The 16,952-nt window shown below is 39.3% G+C and overlaps 1 long non-coding RNA gene across 1 annotated transcript in view; it reads left to right on the top strand.

Moving 5' to 3' along the window:
- The window catches only part of LOC138763567 (uncharacterized), a 55,141-nt gene extending 44,636 nt beyond the window's left edge, over positions 1-10,505 (top strand). The window contains exons 2-3 of the long non-coding RNA XR_011357659.1: positions 1,019-1,217; positions 7,341-10,505. This is a non-coding gene — a long non-coding RNA (uncharacterized lncRNA). The remainder of the gene's footprint in view (positions 1-1,018; positions 1,218-7,340) is intronic.
- Positions 10,506-16,952: the final 6,447 nt, after the last annotated feature.

Below are 16,952 nucleotides of genomic sequence, written 5' to 3'. Positions count from 1 at the left end.
TGGATAACTTCTAATTTTAAGACTGTGACCCCTTGTCCTTGATTCACCCACCAAGGGAAACATCTACATTCACCCTGTCAAAACCTTTCAAAATTCGAAATGTCTCTATAAGATCCCCTTTCAATCCAAGAGCTGCCAAATGTTTCTCATACGTTAGACCTTGCATTCCATGAATCATCCTAGTAAATCTCCTCTGCACCCCCTCCAACAGCATCACATCCTTTCAATGTTCAGGGGCCCAAAACTGCACACAGTGCTCCAAATGAGGTCTCACCAATGCCCCATAGTGTCTCATTAAAACCTATTTACTCTTATACACTATTCCTCTTGAAATGAATGCCAACATAGCATTCACTTTCTTCACTACCAATCCCACCTGGTCATTAACATTTTGATTTCCCTGCACAAGGATGGCCAGGTCCCTTTGCACTTCCAAAGTTTGAATTTTCTCCCCATCCAAATAGTATTCTGCCTGTTTATTTCCACTGCCAAAATGTAGAACCATACATTTCTCAACGTTATATCTCATCTCAACGTTATATCTCATCTCATATTTTTGCCCAGTCTCCTAATCTGTCTACATCCATCTGCAAATTTATGGTTTCTTCAACACTTCCTACTCCTGTATTCTTCCCCGATGGAAGCAGCTGGAGGATGCTTTGTGCAGGTGGAAGGGGTCCTCATTGATTTTGCACACCCTCTTCAGACAACGATCCTGGTAGATCATGTTGTTGATGGGGAAGGAGAGTCCGGTGATCCTCTCTGCCATTCTTATTGTCCTGTGGATTGACTGCCAATCCATTTCTACACTGTGATGCAGCCAGCAGGGCACTCTCGATAGAGCTTCTATAGAAGTTTTACATAATGGTGGCCAGTAGCCTTGCCTGCTTCAGTCTTTTCAGGAAGTGCAGTCACTGATGCCCCTTCCTGACAAGTGAGGAGATGTTGAGTGCCTATGATAGTTCACTAGTTAAGTGAACGCCAAGGAAATTGATGCTTTTCACTCTCTCTACTACAGAGTTGTTGATGTGTACTGGAGGGTTGTCATTCCAGTCCTCCTGAAGTCCATGATCATCTCTTTCATCTTGTCGATGTTGAGACTCAGATTGTTACTCTTGCACCGTTTCACGAGATTTTCCACCTCTTCTCTGAAGTATGACTCATCATCTGCAAACTGGATGACACTGTTGGAGCTGGATCTGACGATGCACTCACAGGTTAGTAATGTAAACAGCAGCATGTACAGGAGCGGGCTGAGCACACAGCCCTGAGATATGCCAGTTGACAGCATGATGGTGCTTGACATTCTGCAACCAACTCAGACAAAGTTTCTGCTAGGAAGTCCAGAATCCTATTACAGAGAAAGGTGTTAAGTCCCAGCAAGGATAGCATCTCCACCAGCATCTAGGAAATGATCATATTAAACACCAAGCTGAAGTCAATGAAAAGCAGCCCAGTGTATGAGGTGTAGTTCTCCAAGTGGGCAAGGACAGAGTGAAGCGAGAAGGCTATACAATAATCTGTGCAACAGTTTCTTCTATAGGTGAATTGAAATGGGTCCATCATCACTGGGAGGTGTGCTTGATTAATTATATCACCTGACACTTGAAGCATTTCATAATAATGGAGGTCAGTGCCACAGGGCAGTGTCATTGAGCCTGTTATTGTCACCCTCTAAGGTACTGGGATGATGGTGGCAATCTTGAACCCTACAGGAATGATGGACTGAAGCAGCAAGATGTTGAAGATGGTCGTGAAGACCTCCTGACGTGCAGTAAATAACTCGAGAGGCTGAGACTGAGTCATTGATCTACAGGCTTTTATTCTTATTTTAAAACTTGGATTCCATTATATGCAGTCGCTTTTGGCTCCACTATATTTACTTTAATTGGAGGCATCCAGGGAAGGTTCATTAGTTTGTTTTCTGAAATTAAGGGGTTGATGTCTGAAGACAGGTTAAGCTTATGTTCTTTAGAATATGGAAGAATGAGAGGTGATCTTAATAAAATATTTAAAATTTTGAGCAAGCTTGTTAAGGTGGATTCTGAGCCAATATTTCCTTTATTGCCATATGATAAAATAGGTGAAATATTACATGAAATAGTCTGGTGTAAAGCTGACAAAGATTCACTGTCAGCAGAAATAGTTTGGCATCCCTTACAGTCAGAGATGGAGAAGCAATGTCCCATGGGTATCCAGGTCTTGGGAACATAGTTTCAGAATACAGATTGCTCATTTCAGATGGAGTGGAGGAGTAGTTTCTTTTCTCAAAAGGCATGTTTCTTTTTGAAATTCTTTACCCTATCAAAGTTAGAAACAGGGGCAGACCTTTCATACTGTGAAGGCACTTATCTATCATGACTGGTCCATATCATATTTACCAACTCAGGTACACAACACCCAATAATTTTACTCATTTTAAAAAGTGCCATTTGGGTTTTGTAAAGTTCAAATGACCCAGGTTTGGCTTCAGGCATTAAACATTTCAGATAATTGCTGAAATAATATTGGAAGTAAAGTTTTGGTACAGAATATAAGCTTGTGCCATCCTTCATTCTAAAAAAAGCTTTTGAGAGAAATATATTAAAAACTCCAAAGCTCCCAAATAATTCTAATTCTGAGGGAAAACAGCCATTGATAGAAGTAGGCAGAATTTAGCAAATGATAGAATGCTAGAACAATAAACAAAAATGCTGGAGAAACTCAGCAGGTCATGCAGCATCAATAGAAAGCAAAAGAAGGCCTCAGGCCTGAAAGGTCAACTCCTGTTGATTTTTATGGTTGCTGCATGACCTGCTGAATTTTTCCCACACTGCATTGATAGAGAATAATCTGGTTCATTGATTCAATTTCTCTGGTTGGCCTTTGCACTTTTGAAACTAAAATTAAGCAGAAACCTCATGGAACCAGTCAGCAGATTCACTACAAAAATGCTCGGTATGTCTTCATCATGTATGCATTCTGATCTATCAAGATGAAAAATCATCAACAACTGTTTGATAAGCAAAGCAATTTGATATTGTCGGCAGCCAATTGAGTACCAAGATCAAAAGAGATCAAGATAACATAATCAAAAGGCTTTCTTCCCCAGATAACTTTATATAATGGCTTTGTAGTTTTGTACTGACTCTTCAGGTACCATGAGTAAAAGGATAGGTTAGGAACGCAGACAGCAACAACAATTAGAGGCAAAATTATTTACTTCCAGTTTGTAGACCGATAAAGAAAATTAAGTTAAAGAAAATATATACTGGAAGAGGAATGAGAAATACTGTTCTAATGACCAATCAGGGATCAAAAATGTTTCTTTAGTTGGAAGCAGTGAATGTAAGTGAAGTTGTCAATAGCATTTTGTGGTTGTCATCACAAAATAGAAGGATATTGCAGTTGAAGTAAATGGTTGTGAAAGAGTAGATGGAGTTAACACAGTAAAATTGGAAATAATAAGAGGGTTATCTTCTTTAAAAGAAGCAAAGACACATATATCAGGATGCTCTTTATCAACTACAGTTCAGCATTCAACACCATGATCCTCTCAAAACGAAACAGCAAACTCCAAGCACGATTGGCGTAGCAGTTTGCGCAACACTTGAGACCTGGGCTTGAATCCTGCACTGCCTGTAAGGAGGAGTTTGTATGATCTCCATGTGTCCATGTGGGTTTTTCCCAGGGGCTTCAGTTTCCTCCCACCCTTCAAAATGTACCAATGGTTGTAGGTCAATTGGATGTAATTGGGCAGCAAGGGCTCGTGGGTCGAAATGGCCTGTTACTGTGTTGTATGTCCAAAGGGACAGCATGGTTGGCATAGTGGTTAGCTCATCACCTTTAAATCACTAGCCATCAGGACCAGGGTTCGAATTCCACACTGTCTGTAGGGAGATTTCCCCATGTCTACGTGCTTTTTTTTCCCGGGGGGTCTCCAATTTTCTCCCACCATTTGGACTGTGTCAGGGGTGTAGGTTAATTGGCGTAAATTGGGTGGCACAGGCCAGTTATGGGCCAAAATGGCCCGTTTCTGTGCCGTATGTCTAAATTTAAATTTAAATTTAATTCAAGTTAAAACCTGGGTTTCAATACTCCACTGTGTAATTGGATCCTGGATTTCCTCACCTCAGACCAGAATCAGTGAGGATTGGCAAGAACATTTCCTCCACAATCTTCATCAGTAATGGAACACTACAGAATTGTGTTAACCATATAACCATTTATGGAGCGGAAACAGGCCATGTTGGCCTTTCGAATCCGCACCGGTTCACTAGAACAACTCCACTAGCTCAAACCTCTCGCTCTCCGCCAATAACCCTCCAACCCCCTCTCCTCCACGTACACATCCAACTTTCTCTTAAATGACAGAATGGACCCTGCCGCAACTATCTCATTCGGAAGATCATTCCATTCTGCCACCACTGGCTGAGTGATGACTCATCATTTTCAGTAATTCAGCCAACAATTCTTAGGGCCCTACTCTTCTCAGTTTACACCTATGGCTGTGCGGCTCGGTAAACCAACAACCACAAATTTGCTGATGATACCATGTTGGGGGGCTGTATAAAAGGGCAATAAGTCACCAAACAGAAGGGAGATTGAAAACTGGGCTGAATTAGGTACTAACAAAATCTCTCACTCAATGTCACCAAAACCAAGCAGCTGATTGTAGACTTTAGGAAGTGAAAACTAGAGGTGTACAATCCAGGGATCATTGGGGATCAGAAGTGGAGAGGGTGAGCAAGTTTAAATTACTGGGAGTCACTATCTCAGAGGATCTTTCCTGGACCCAAAGCACTAATGTCAACGTGAAGAAAGGACATCAGTGGCTCTACATCCTCAGGAGTTTGCAGAGGTTCAATATAACATCAGAAACATTGGCAAACTTCTAAAGATGTGTAGTGGAATGTGTGCTGACCAGCTGCGTCACAGCCTGATACCTCTGAGTAGAGAACCCTGTAGAAGGTAATGGATGCAACTAGTACATCACAGACAAAACTTGCCCAACCATTGAATAAATCTGCATGGAATGTTTTTGTTGGAGAGCCATGAGGACCCACCTCACCCAGCACTCTGTTCTCACTGCTGCCATCAGGAAAGAAGTATAGGTGCCACAAGACTCGCACCACCAGGAACAGTCACTTCCCCACCATCAGACTCCTAAACCACAGACTCAATCAGAGACTCATTTAAAGACCCTTACTTTGCACATTAGTTCTTACTTAATTTTTTTCATGTATTGCTGTCAGTATGTTTACATTATTTTTTCTTTACATTTATCTCTTTTGTATAAGTACCTTTTTTCTTGAGTGCAGTTTACCTGCAGGGAAAAAGAATCTTAGGGTTTTATGTGGTGTCATGTGTGTACTTTGAAATAAATTTGAACTTTGAACTTGATCTTTGAACTTAAATAGAACTTAATCCATAGAGGTGTGAGATAATGCATTTGTGGAGATCTAGCAAGTCGAGTGAATACACCACAAATGTTAAGAATTTGGGTGGCGTGTACACACTTTGACAGATTATTACTGTCCATAATTGTATAAGAGACTATCTTGTGTATGTTTTCCATATGTCCCATATAAATATCAACCTCTCCCCTCCCTGCTATTTTTGGCCCTGGCTCCCATCACCCTGACTGTCCAAAGATTCGAGCTACCAATGTCTCGACTGTGAGCCCTCGCTCCGGCTGCTCGTTCACTGGAGCTTCTGACCGTCCAATTGCCACCCATCTGATCACTTGATGCTTTGACAGCTGCCCACCCACCAGAGCTCCTTGGCCACAGACTATCTCCTAGGTATTGGCCACCTGCCCACCCAAGCTCCCCACACCTGGGCCACAGATTCTCTCCTAGCCCCTGACTCCCCACTCATAGAGCTCCCGACGCCCCGACCATGGACCCTTGCCCCAGCCATCCACCCATCTGTGCTCCAGATGGCCCGAACATGGACTTCCAGTCATCCAAGCTTCTGATGCCCTGAACAACGCAGGTACTTATCACAGATATACATATAACCCATGTAAAAGACAAACTCTCCAAATTTGATCGGAAAAATTGGTCCAAAAAACTTAAATATTACATGTATTTTCAAATAAATGTCACAGATCAAAGGGTTCACACTGTCGAGTTCAAAGAATGCACACAGCTGTGTGCATTGAGTGCATACATCATACACACTCTGTAAGTTCAATGAATGCATAGTGTCCCACACTGAGTTTAGAGAATACACAGTGCTCACTTAGCTGGGGTCATAGAATACTCTGTACTCACACTGATAGGAAAGGGTAAACCAGAGAGGAATTTCAACATGAGGTCAATGAGCAGAACTGTGATGCACAAATGGACTTAATATGATTTAGAATATGTCATTGAGATGAACAGATTTAAACAGCGCTTAGCCAGATAGATATTTAAATAGGTCTGGTAAAATAATATAAAATGTAATATCATTTTTGTACATAGTGGCAGCATTATGAGTAGACAAACAGCAGTGAAGTCACCCAAGTATTAGCACTGGAATCACTTGTGTCCGTGAAAGAGTAACAATTTGACTCAAGAAAACAATTTCTGAGTTTGTCAAAATTACCAAATTTGGGAGCAGTTTTAATACTGAGGAGGATTTACAACAAATTGAACAAAGGTTTAGATGAAGTTACAGAACTGGTATTTAGTGTCAAATAAAATTAATTATAGATGTGTCTGAAATATTTTGTTTTTTTTAACGTGGGAACAAGATTTCAACTGTTTTTTCTGAAACTCCATGGAATTCTATTTTGAAGTGAGTGCATTCATCCTCTCTTTGTGCTAGACCTTCTTTATAACAATTTAAGGTCCACTATTCCAAAGTTAAATTGGCTAAATTCTACTCTAATCTCCCTTCTAAATGTGATCAACGTTTAACTGAAGAATGTACACTGTATGATATGTTCTGGTTATGTCCTTCTCTTCCCAGATTTTGGGAAGAGATATTTTGTACTTTGTCTTTAGTCCTTAATATTACTTTGATTCCAAATCCTTTTATTGTTCTCTTTAGAATAATTGGGCCATCTGGTTTAATTTTGACTGCTTCACAATCCCATGTAGTTGCCCTCACCTCCCTTATCACAAGAAGGGCCACTTTAATGAGTTGGAAAGATGCTGTCCCTCCCACTCACACTCAATGGTTGTCTGACTTTGGAAAAAAATTGATGTTCCACTATTGAAATGAATCTTAACTTTGTCTCTTTTTTTCCCCAAATTTTATTTTATTGGGACATGTAACAAAATTGAATATAGAACCAAAAATTCTATATATCAAAGTAAATGCATGCTTTTTATCATTTTCTTCTCCCCCACCTGCTCCCTCCAACACAGAAAAACCCAAAGAAAGCAAGAAAAGGAAAAAGAACAAAGAAAAAAGAAAGAAAAAAGACGAATTTTAAAAACAATACTGGATATTACCTTATGGATAAATTATGGCCTAATTATTTTAACACTTACAACTATCATTATATCTTTTAAATATAGAGTATGTAGTGAAATAAAACACTACCGTATAATACATAAAACAATCAAAATCTAAGCATATATATATATAAATATAAACCACACATACAACATCTAATAAAATAATAAAATGAGACACATTAAGGTGAGGCCAGGGAGTGACAAAATTCACACCAAATTCTACCAATTGACATATTATAATTACTTATAAAGTTATAGCAGCAATCTTTTGCATAAGTGGAAACCAAATTTTCAAAAAATTATCATATTTGTTCTTTAAATTATATGTGATCTTTTCTAAAGGTATACAACTTCACATTTCACCAAGCCACCTATCTTATACTAAATCCATATCCAATTTCCATGAAACATCTATAAATTTCCTGGAAAATGCCAATGCGATTAAAAAAAATTATTTGTGAAACCAATCCAATTTTAAATCTGGACTAATCCTTGATATACCTCCCAAAAGAAACAACATGGGGTTTCTCGGGAGTTTAACAAATATTACCTATTGAAAAAAATCTATTAAATTAGTCCAAAAGGAATTCAATTTGGGGCATGTCCATGTAGAATGTAAAAAGGTGCCTGTGTCCTGTTTACATTGAAAACACTAAACCAAAATATCTGACTTCAATGGGTTATTTTCTGAATTATTTTCAAAAGTTATGATTGACTATTTTCTTGTTTATGACCCCACTGGTTTCCATTTTTGTTAGTAGTGGTCTGTCTGTGTTAAACCAATAGCCTCTGTAAGGTGGGGTCAGATAAATAAGATAGTGGTTTAATGTTTATTTTTTCATTTCTTTTTAATGTAACATAGGTTACAATATCATCTGTATTATTCCATAAATTTGTTAATATTCTATTTTATTCTCATGTACCTATGTAACATTTATATGATGAAACTAATAAAAATATTGAAAGGAAAATAAGAATAAAAATTACAAAGATGAGCAAATAAGGCCCAAAGGCCTAAAACAGAAAATAAACCATGCACTACGATTTCTTTACACAACAGAGAAGTGGAGGATTTGTATTGAAATTTCTATCAAAACCTGTCCAGCTCATAAGACTAGAAAGTCTTACTTTAGTGGTGGCAATCTGTTGGAGAAATATTCAGAGAAGCATAGCTGATTTGGGATGGGCTGCTTGGTTTTGTCAGGAGAAGGTCATGCCCCTCAAGCCTGAATTATTTCTTTGAGATGTAGCAAAGAATATTGATGAAAATAGAGCAGTAGATGATGAATTTATGGATTTTAGGAAGAGATTTGATAAGGTTCCCCATACAGGATCAGTCAGAAAGTAAGGAGCATGGAATCCAAGGTGGCCTTGCTTTATGGATATAGAATTGGCTTGCTCAGAGAAAGCAGAGGGTGGTTGTAGATGGTTCATATTCTGCATGGAGGTTGCTGACTAGTGGTGTTATGCAGGGATGTATTCTTGGACATCACCTCTTTGAGATTTTTATAAATGATCTGGATAAGGAAGTAGAAAGGTGGGTCAGCGAGTTAGCAGATGATGCAAAAGTGGATGGTATTCTAGATAGCTTCGAGGGTTGCCGAAGATTACAAAGAAACATTGATAGGATGCAGAACAGGAATGATGTGGCAGATGGAGTTTAACCCAAAAAAGTGTGAAGTGGACCATTTTTGTAGGTAAAATTTAAAGGAAAAATATAATGTTGATGGGTCTCTGAGCAGTTTGGATGAACTGAGAAATCTTGGGGATCTTGCCCATAGGACACTCAAAGCTGCTGGACAGATTGGTAGCATTGTTTGGAAGATGTATGTAGGAACGAGATCAAGTGACATGAGGTAATGTTGCAGCTATACAAGACCTTGGTTAGACCCCACTTGGAGGATTGTGTTCAGTTCTGGTCAGCTTATTAAAGGGAAGATGTGGATGCCTTAGAGGGGGTGCAGATAGGGTTTATAAGGATGTTGCCTGGACTAGAGAACATGCCTTGTTTTTTTCTCCTTGGAGTAATGGGAAAGAGAGGTAACCTGATACAAGATGATGGGAGGCATTGATCATGTGGATGGCTTTTTCCTATAGCCGAAATGGTTAACATGAGGGGGCATAATTTTAAGGTGCTTGGGAGTAAGTACAGTGGGGATGTAAGAGACAAGTTTATCATGCAGTGAGTGGTGGATTTATGGAACGTGCTGCCAGCAGTGGTAGTGAAGGCAGGTAAAATAGGATATTTGAAGAATCTATTAGATAGGTATCTGAGAAAAATGGAGAATTGTGAAGTAGGGAAATTCTGGGAAGTTGTTAAGAATAGGTTATTAGGTTGCACCACACTGCAGCTAAAGGGCCTGTACTATTGCTGCAGATTTCTTTGTTCCCTGTGGTAATATTGTGCATAGCTGTCTTTATTGGGCTGAATCTTATTGAAAAATCCTAGCAGCTCTATGATGAATTTCTGGTGTTTAACCACATAAATTCAAAGAAATTAGAATTTTGTTCATGTTTATTCATATGCCTAAATAGTTGATAGATTCCAATCAGATCTGAGGTTGGATCTATGAGTCTATTCGCTGTGATGGAAATTTTACAACTGCAAGGAAGAAAAATAATTGTTTGCAATAATTCTTCAATTATTTTCAATTATTGTAACTAGGTAACTCAGCATTTAACCAAAAAAAATTGCTTTTTTTTATTTGAATGGTTTTTGATTGTTTCTAGATATTCAGGCACATTCCAGATTTTACATCTGGCAAGTCTTAGGGCTGTAGGTTTGTTTGCTATCAAAAGTTTCTTGACATTTTAGTGGATTTCACAGAGACTTTGCTTATACTATGAAAGACCCTAACACTGCGGAAGACTTTGGTGAACGTATCCAGGATGCCCTTGGCCAGCAACTTTTGTATTATGAATTAAAGCAGTAAAGTATGAGCAGTCGGCTCCATTCAATAAAAGACATGCTAACAAAAATATAGGTATAGAGACACACAAGTGAGTTACAAATAATGAAGTGTCATGGCTCACACGAAAGGATATAATGTCTGGATTTTTTTTATCTTTAAGTTAATTGGTCATTTAAATTTACCTACATGTGTAGATGAGTGATACAATGGGTGGGGGGTGGGGGGAGGGGTTAGTTGATGCAAATGGTGGAAAATAAAACGAGTTCAGGTTGGCATGGAATCGGTGGCTGAATTCCCCATTGTATCTCTCTGCCTATGAGTGACCCAATGGAGTACAAGTTTACATGCAAGTCCAATGTACAGATGTTCTGAAATTCTTGCTTGCTGAAAAAAAATTGTGATTAAAATTATCTCAATATACAGGTAGTCAACTTCTGACCTATCCGAGTTACGTCCACTCGCACATACAACCAAATTTTTAAAACAATGTTTATTAAAACTACTATACAAGGGCATACTTTTCACTAAAAGTGCTGTATACAGTGGTCCCTGCTCCCGGCAGTAGCCCGAAGTCCCCATTCCCTGTCGGCAGTCCAAATTTCCCATTGGCAGCCCAAGGTTCCCATCCCCCCTCGGCCGCCCAAGGCCCCCATTCCCCAAGGCAGCCTGAGGGTCCCAGTTCCCTGTGGCAGCCCAAGGTCCCCATTAAAGGTTCATTTGTTGAATGCTGCATGACCTTGGGCATGTGCGGTCGAGAGAATCTGACTTACAACTAACCTGAGTGACAACCAATCCTTTGGTCCCCATTACGTTTACAAGTCGGGACTACCCGTACAGTAAAATCCAAATTATCTGGCATTGAATCAACTAGGAAATCAAACAACTGGCAAAAAAGGAAATAAATACACAAATTAAAAATAAGAATAAATATAATTTTAAATAAAAGTTTAAATAAAAAATTAACATTGTAAAAGTAAATGATCTTCGAAGCAACACGCAATCCCTTGGGAGCAAACATTCAGCCAGCGGTTCTCCCCAGCCATTCCCTGATTGCAGCAACTGTTTGAATAAAGTTTATTAAAATGGCAGCACCAAGGATGAAGAGCCAGCTGATTCTGATCGCCACTTGGGGGACTCTAAAGTGTCTGGTAAGAGTCTTTATCTTTATTAGTATATCATTAAGTATATTAGTAAGACTTTATCTGTAAACTTGTGGGGTCAGGTTAATTATGATGGTTAGTATTGCGGCTAACATAACACTGTTACAGTGCCAGTGACTGGGATTCAAATTTAAAAGAAGATGCACCTAGGGCCTGACTGGGATACTGGCATGGAGGTGAGTTGGGTTGTGCCAAAGGTCTCACCGAGATGCCAGGATGAAGAGCCAGTCGATACCCCTGGCTGCTGGGGCGACTCTCCTAAAGTGTTGGTAAAGTCTTTATCTTTATTAGTATTAAGCTTTATCTGTAAACTTGGGGTCAGGGGATTTTATTATGATGGCAGCTTGGTTAGTGCAGTGGCTAGTGCAACACTGTTAAAACCCCAGTGAACTGGGTTCGAATCTAAATTTTGTAAATTACAGGAATTACTTGATTAAAATGAACTTTACATAATTACTGATTTAAAAAAATTTACTTTACATTTTGCATTGTTATTTTTGTCTTTTAAATAGTGTATTTTTAATGCATTGTAAGATTGAGTCTTAGTCAACTGGAAAATTCACATTTCCGGCATCCGCGATCCATGTAGGTGTTGGATAATGAAGATTTTACTGTAGTTGTTAAAATTGTTGTTAAACAGGAAAACCTGCAGGCACCGTGATTGTAATGTAATACACAAAAGTGCAGGAGAAAATCAGCAGGTTACACAGCATCCATAGGAAAGTACATAACCAACATTTTGAGCTTGAGGCCTTCAACATGCTCCTTGACAAAATGCTTAGGCCAAGTATTGGTGATATACCTTTGCTTCCAATGGACACTATGTGACCTGTTGAGTTTCTCTCGCACTTTTATGTAGTGCATGTTAGGAGAGTGAAAAATTTTACACAATGGACATCTTCTCCTTGTAGGAAGGAGTGAAGCTAGAGACCGTCAATACAAGATGATCACCAAGAAATCTAGTTGGGAACTCAGAAGAAACTTGCCTCAGTGTGGTATGATCAATGAGGTACTCGCTAACAAAAGGAGTGGCTGAAGTAATTAGTTCAAATACAATTCTGGGTATTCAAGAAAGAAAAAAACATCAAGCTATTTTGATATGAAGGGTGAGTAAGGGTGGAGTTCTTCAAAATGAGCATAAATGCAATTATATAATTATATTGAACTTTTTGAAGGTTAATGCAGACACAGTGGGACAAATGACATTTTCTCTGCTGTAAGATTCTTACTATCTTCTTCAGCATGATGCTGAAACAAGCCATGAAAGACCTCAACAATGAAGACGCTGTTTACATCCGGTACCACATGGATGGCAATCTGAGGCGCCTGCAAGCTCACACCAAGACACAAGAGCAACTTGTCTGTGAACTACTCTTTGCAGACGATGCCGCTTTAGTTGCCCATTCAGAGCCAGCTCTCTAGCGCATGACGTCCTGTTTTGCGGAAACTGTCAAAATGTTTGGCTTGGAAGTCAGCCTGAAGTCCTCCATCAGCCAGCTCCCCACCATGACTACCAGCCCCCCCACATCTCCATCAGGCACACAGAACTCAAAATGGTCAACCAGTTTACCTACTTCAGCTGCACCATTTCATCTGATGCAAATATCGACAAAGAGATAGACAACAGACTCGCCAAGGCAAATAGCGCCTTTGGAAGACTACACAAAAGAGTTTGGAAAAACAACCACCTGAAGAAACACAGAAAGATCAGCGTGTACAGAGCCGTTGTCTGTTTGGCTCCGAATCATGGGTCCTCTACCGGCATCACCTACGGCTCCTAGAACATTTCCATCAGCGCTGTCTCCGCTCCATCCTCAACATTCATTGGAATGACTTCATCACCAACATCGAAGTACTCGAGCTGGCAGAGTCCGCAAGCATCGAATCCATGCTGGTGAAGACCCAACTGCGCTGGGTGGGTCACGTCTCCAGAATGGAGGACCATTGCCTTCCAAAGATCGTGTTATATGGCGAGCTCTCCACTGGTTACCGAGACAGAGGTGCACCAAAGAAGAGGTACAAGGACTGCTTAAAGAAATCTCTTTGTGCCTGCCACATTGACCACCGCCAGTGGGCTGATATCGCCTCCAACTGTGCCTCTTGATGCCTCACAGTTCGGCGGGCAGCAACCTCCTTTGAAGAAGACTGCAGAGCCCACCTCACTGACAAAAGACAAAGGAGGAAAAACCCAACCCCCAACCCCAACCCACCAATTTTCCCTTGAAACCGCTGCAACCGTGCCTGCCTGTCCCACATCGGACTTGTCAGTCACCAATGAGCCTGCAGCAGACGTGGACATACCCCTCCATAAATCTTCGTCTGCGAAGCCAAGCCAAAGAAAGAAATAGGCAGAACTAAACCAAAAGATTCCTGAAGACATTCATCCAGCATTGTACATTTGTGAAATTCTTGTTTCTGAATGCTTTGTAATTGTTCAAATGTGTTTCTCCCTTGAAACATACAAAAGGCCAGCAAAAAATATGAACTTCATAAGCAAGAACATGCTGTTAGCACATCAGTAATTAAATTTTTCATATTCAGCAAATGAGTATTTCCCTATCTGTTGTATTGTTAATCTTTTTGATGGTTAGTACTGTCCTTGGGCTAAACTTTTCAAGACAAAAATGTGTCCTGTAATGGCTGGGCTCTTTTCCTGACTCAGTTCATTAGAGAAGGGAACGCAGGTCTGTTTTCCAAAAGTATTTTAAAAAAAATTTCACAAGAATCTGAAAGAAATGATGTTTTCAAGCAGTTTTCCTCTCAAGAATAAAATTCAACTCGTGATTGATGGATTGTATGAATTTTGATCAAGAATTATTAAAATAATTGGATATATTTTCTTGTCGATTTTATTAGATTACAAAACTACTTATTTTCAAATCATCTTTGTCGAATTTTATTAGTATTACATTCCTGGCTCCATAGAGTGGCACAATTAGCACACAGGGTGGCATGTCCTCAGAGCATTTCTTGATGCAATATATTTCTTAGGGGCTTCATGGTTAGCGCAGCGGTTATGGCTGGTAACCAGGGTTTGAATCTGATGCTTTCTGTCAGGAGGGCGCACATTTGTCCCATATACATGTGGGTTTTTTCTGTGTCCTCCAGTTTTCTCCCTCCCTCCGGGGGTTTGTGGGTTAATTGATGTATTTGGATGGCATGGATTGTGGGCCAGAAGGGCCTGTTACTCTACTGCGTCTAAATTCAGTTATGAATGTTTTTTAATTATTTTAGTATTCCAAAAATGATGTTCCATAATCAAAGCAACTCTACTGCAGACCACTAGTTAGCCAAATTAATTCTGCATCTCTAGAGCAGTTCGATAATATGCAGTTAATCCAGAAAAAGCTACATGGTAAAGTCTGTACAAATGCCTCTGTTTAAAAAACCTTCGCAGCTCTCACCTTAACATCTATGAACACATTTGGTCAAAATCAGAAATTCTAATGAATGGGAGTGGTGCTGGATTGCATGTTGTAAGATGTTAATACATTTATTTTCAGACAGAGTGCAAGATAATTTAAAGACAAGGTGGGTAAAGTAATGGAAAGAATTAAGTATGGATCTTTTGCAGATTAAAAGTGATGTGATAACACTTTTTCAGAAGGTAGATTGGGTCAGCTGCATCTGAGTTGATGAAATTTTAATGCTTTACTGATTTAAAACCACAGAAAGACTTCAGCAAAATGAGCTAGAATGAAGAAATGACTGGACCAGGACTGAGTCTCTGCTCAGGAACAAGCCCAGAACAGGTGTGAGGAGGCTCATGTACCTCTTTGAACCTGCCTTCCAGGTAAACAAATTGTCTCTGAACTTTTCACAACAAGCCTCTCAATTTATCTCCATTTTTATCGAATTTGCTCAAAACAGGCTTCAGAGTTCCTTTGGATAGAGAAATCCAAAAATTCAGAGCACTCCATGAGAAGAAATGTCTATTTCAATTCTAAATGGTCAATCCCTTAAGGTGAGACAATGCTACCTAGTTGTAGACTTAACTGTGAGATGAAACAACTTCCCAAGTCTCTCATTCTTCAAAACCTACTGATAGGGATTTGGGTCTTAGCCCAGGAATCACCTATTGCATAGAATCACCTACTGACAGGGATTTGGGTCTTAGCCCAGGAATCACCTATTGCATAGAATCACCTACTGACAGGGATTTGGGTCTCAGCCCAGGAATCACCTATTGCATAGACTGCAAGGCAAGTTTCTCCATTTTAGGAAGGGTGAGGAACACATTATTTCACATTACTGTAGTAATTCCTTCATCTTGCAACTCCCCTGGAATCAAGGACAACCTAAAATGCATCTTGTTCACTGTTTTTCCAATAATGCATGTTAGCCTTTGGTGAGTTATAAGCAAAGTCAAATGATTTGATCTTAATAACTTTGCAAGTATTTTTCTAACCATAATGGATAATTTCTCTATTTTCTACATTATTCTCTAATTGCAACTCCTAATTAAGTATTTAACTGGTCAGTATCCCAATGTAGCCTCTCCACAAATTACCTTCTCACTTAATAATGGAGGTGTACTAACTGAACAATAGCTGACAACCATCTTATGATCAATCCTGAATTGAATTACTTTCACAACAGAAATGATTAGATTTACCTCCTGCATGGAATTTGCAAGGAAAATAAAGGAATATTATTGTCCCTCTGTAGTTCAAATGGATGATACACAAAAGTTAGCACAGAGGTACTGAAAGTGTAGTTAAATTACATAAAACTCAGGAAAATCCAGATTCATGTTTTGTTTCAAGCTTTTAAAAAAGATTAGGTGCCCGAGTTTAATGGGTTATGGGGGTCAGGTAAGAACCATGACAATACTGCAAATGTCCTGAACAGCAGAGGTCATAGTTATTATTTCAAGGTCCTGGCTTCGTAAGTAGTTCAATATCAAAAACTAAGTGGTTAATGGTCTGGTTAACACAGCAAGCCATCCTATTGTTCAGGGGGCCCCACTTTCATAACAAGGAATGTGAAAATTCACGACACATGTAAATAAGGAATTTTGAAGTTACATTTGAAGGTGTCGAAAGTGATTGGATTCAAATATTTAAAATAAATTTAACGCGCAGGATCTATTTTAAAAGGCATTGAAATAAAATGCATTGGAGGTGTCAATACAAATAATACAATGGAGCAATGGACACTGCTAGAGTTGTACTTTAATATTTTAATTCTGTATTCCAACTGAGCTTTTCATTCTTTATTTTTTTCCTCTAAAAGTTAGCAATAAATCTGTCATCCTAAAAGAAAATCAAATAGGTTGTGGCCTAAAGGAAGGCACAAATTGCAGCTTTAGGTAGAAAAGAACAATCTGTCAAGGAAGGGCTATTCATCATCAAAACAAAACTGCTTTAACTGTTTTCAGCTGACCTGATGGAATATCCCTTGTAAGCAACTTCAGTGATGCAAGCCTCCAAATATTGTTCAGTGAT

Source organism: Narcine bancroftii, chromosome 5, assembly GCF_036971445.1.
Source record: "Narcine bancroftii isolate sNarBan1 chromosome 5, sNarBan1.hap1, whole genome shotgun sequence".
NCBI lineage: Eukaryota > Metazoa > Chordata > Chondrichthyes > Torpediniformes > Narcinidae > Narcine > Narcine bancroftii.
This window is presented reverse-complemented; position numbering and strand designations above follow the sequence as displayed.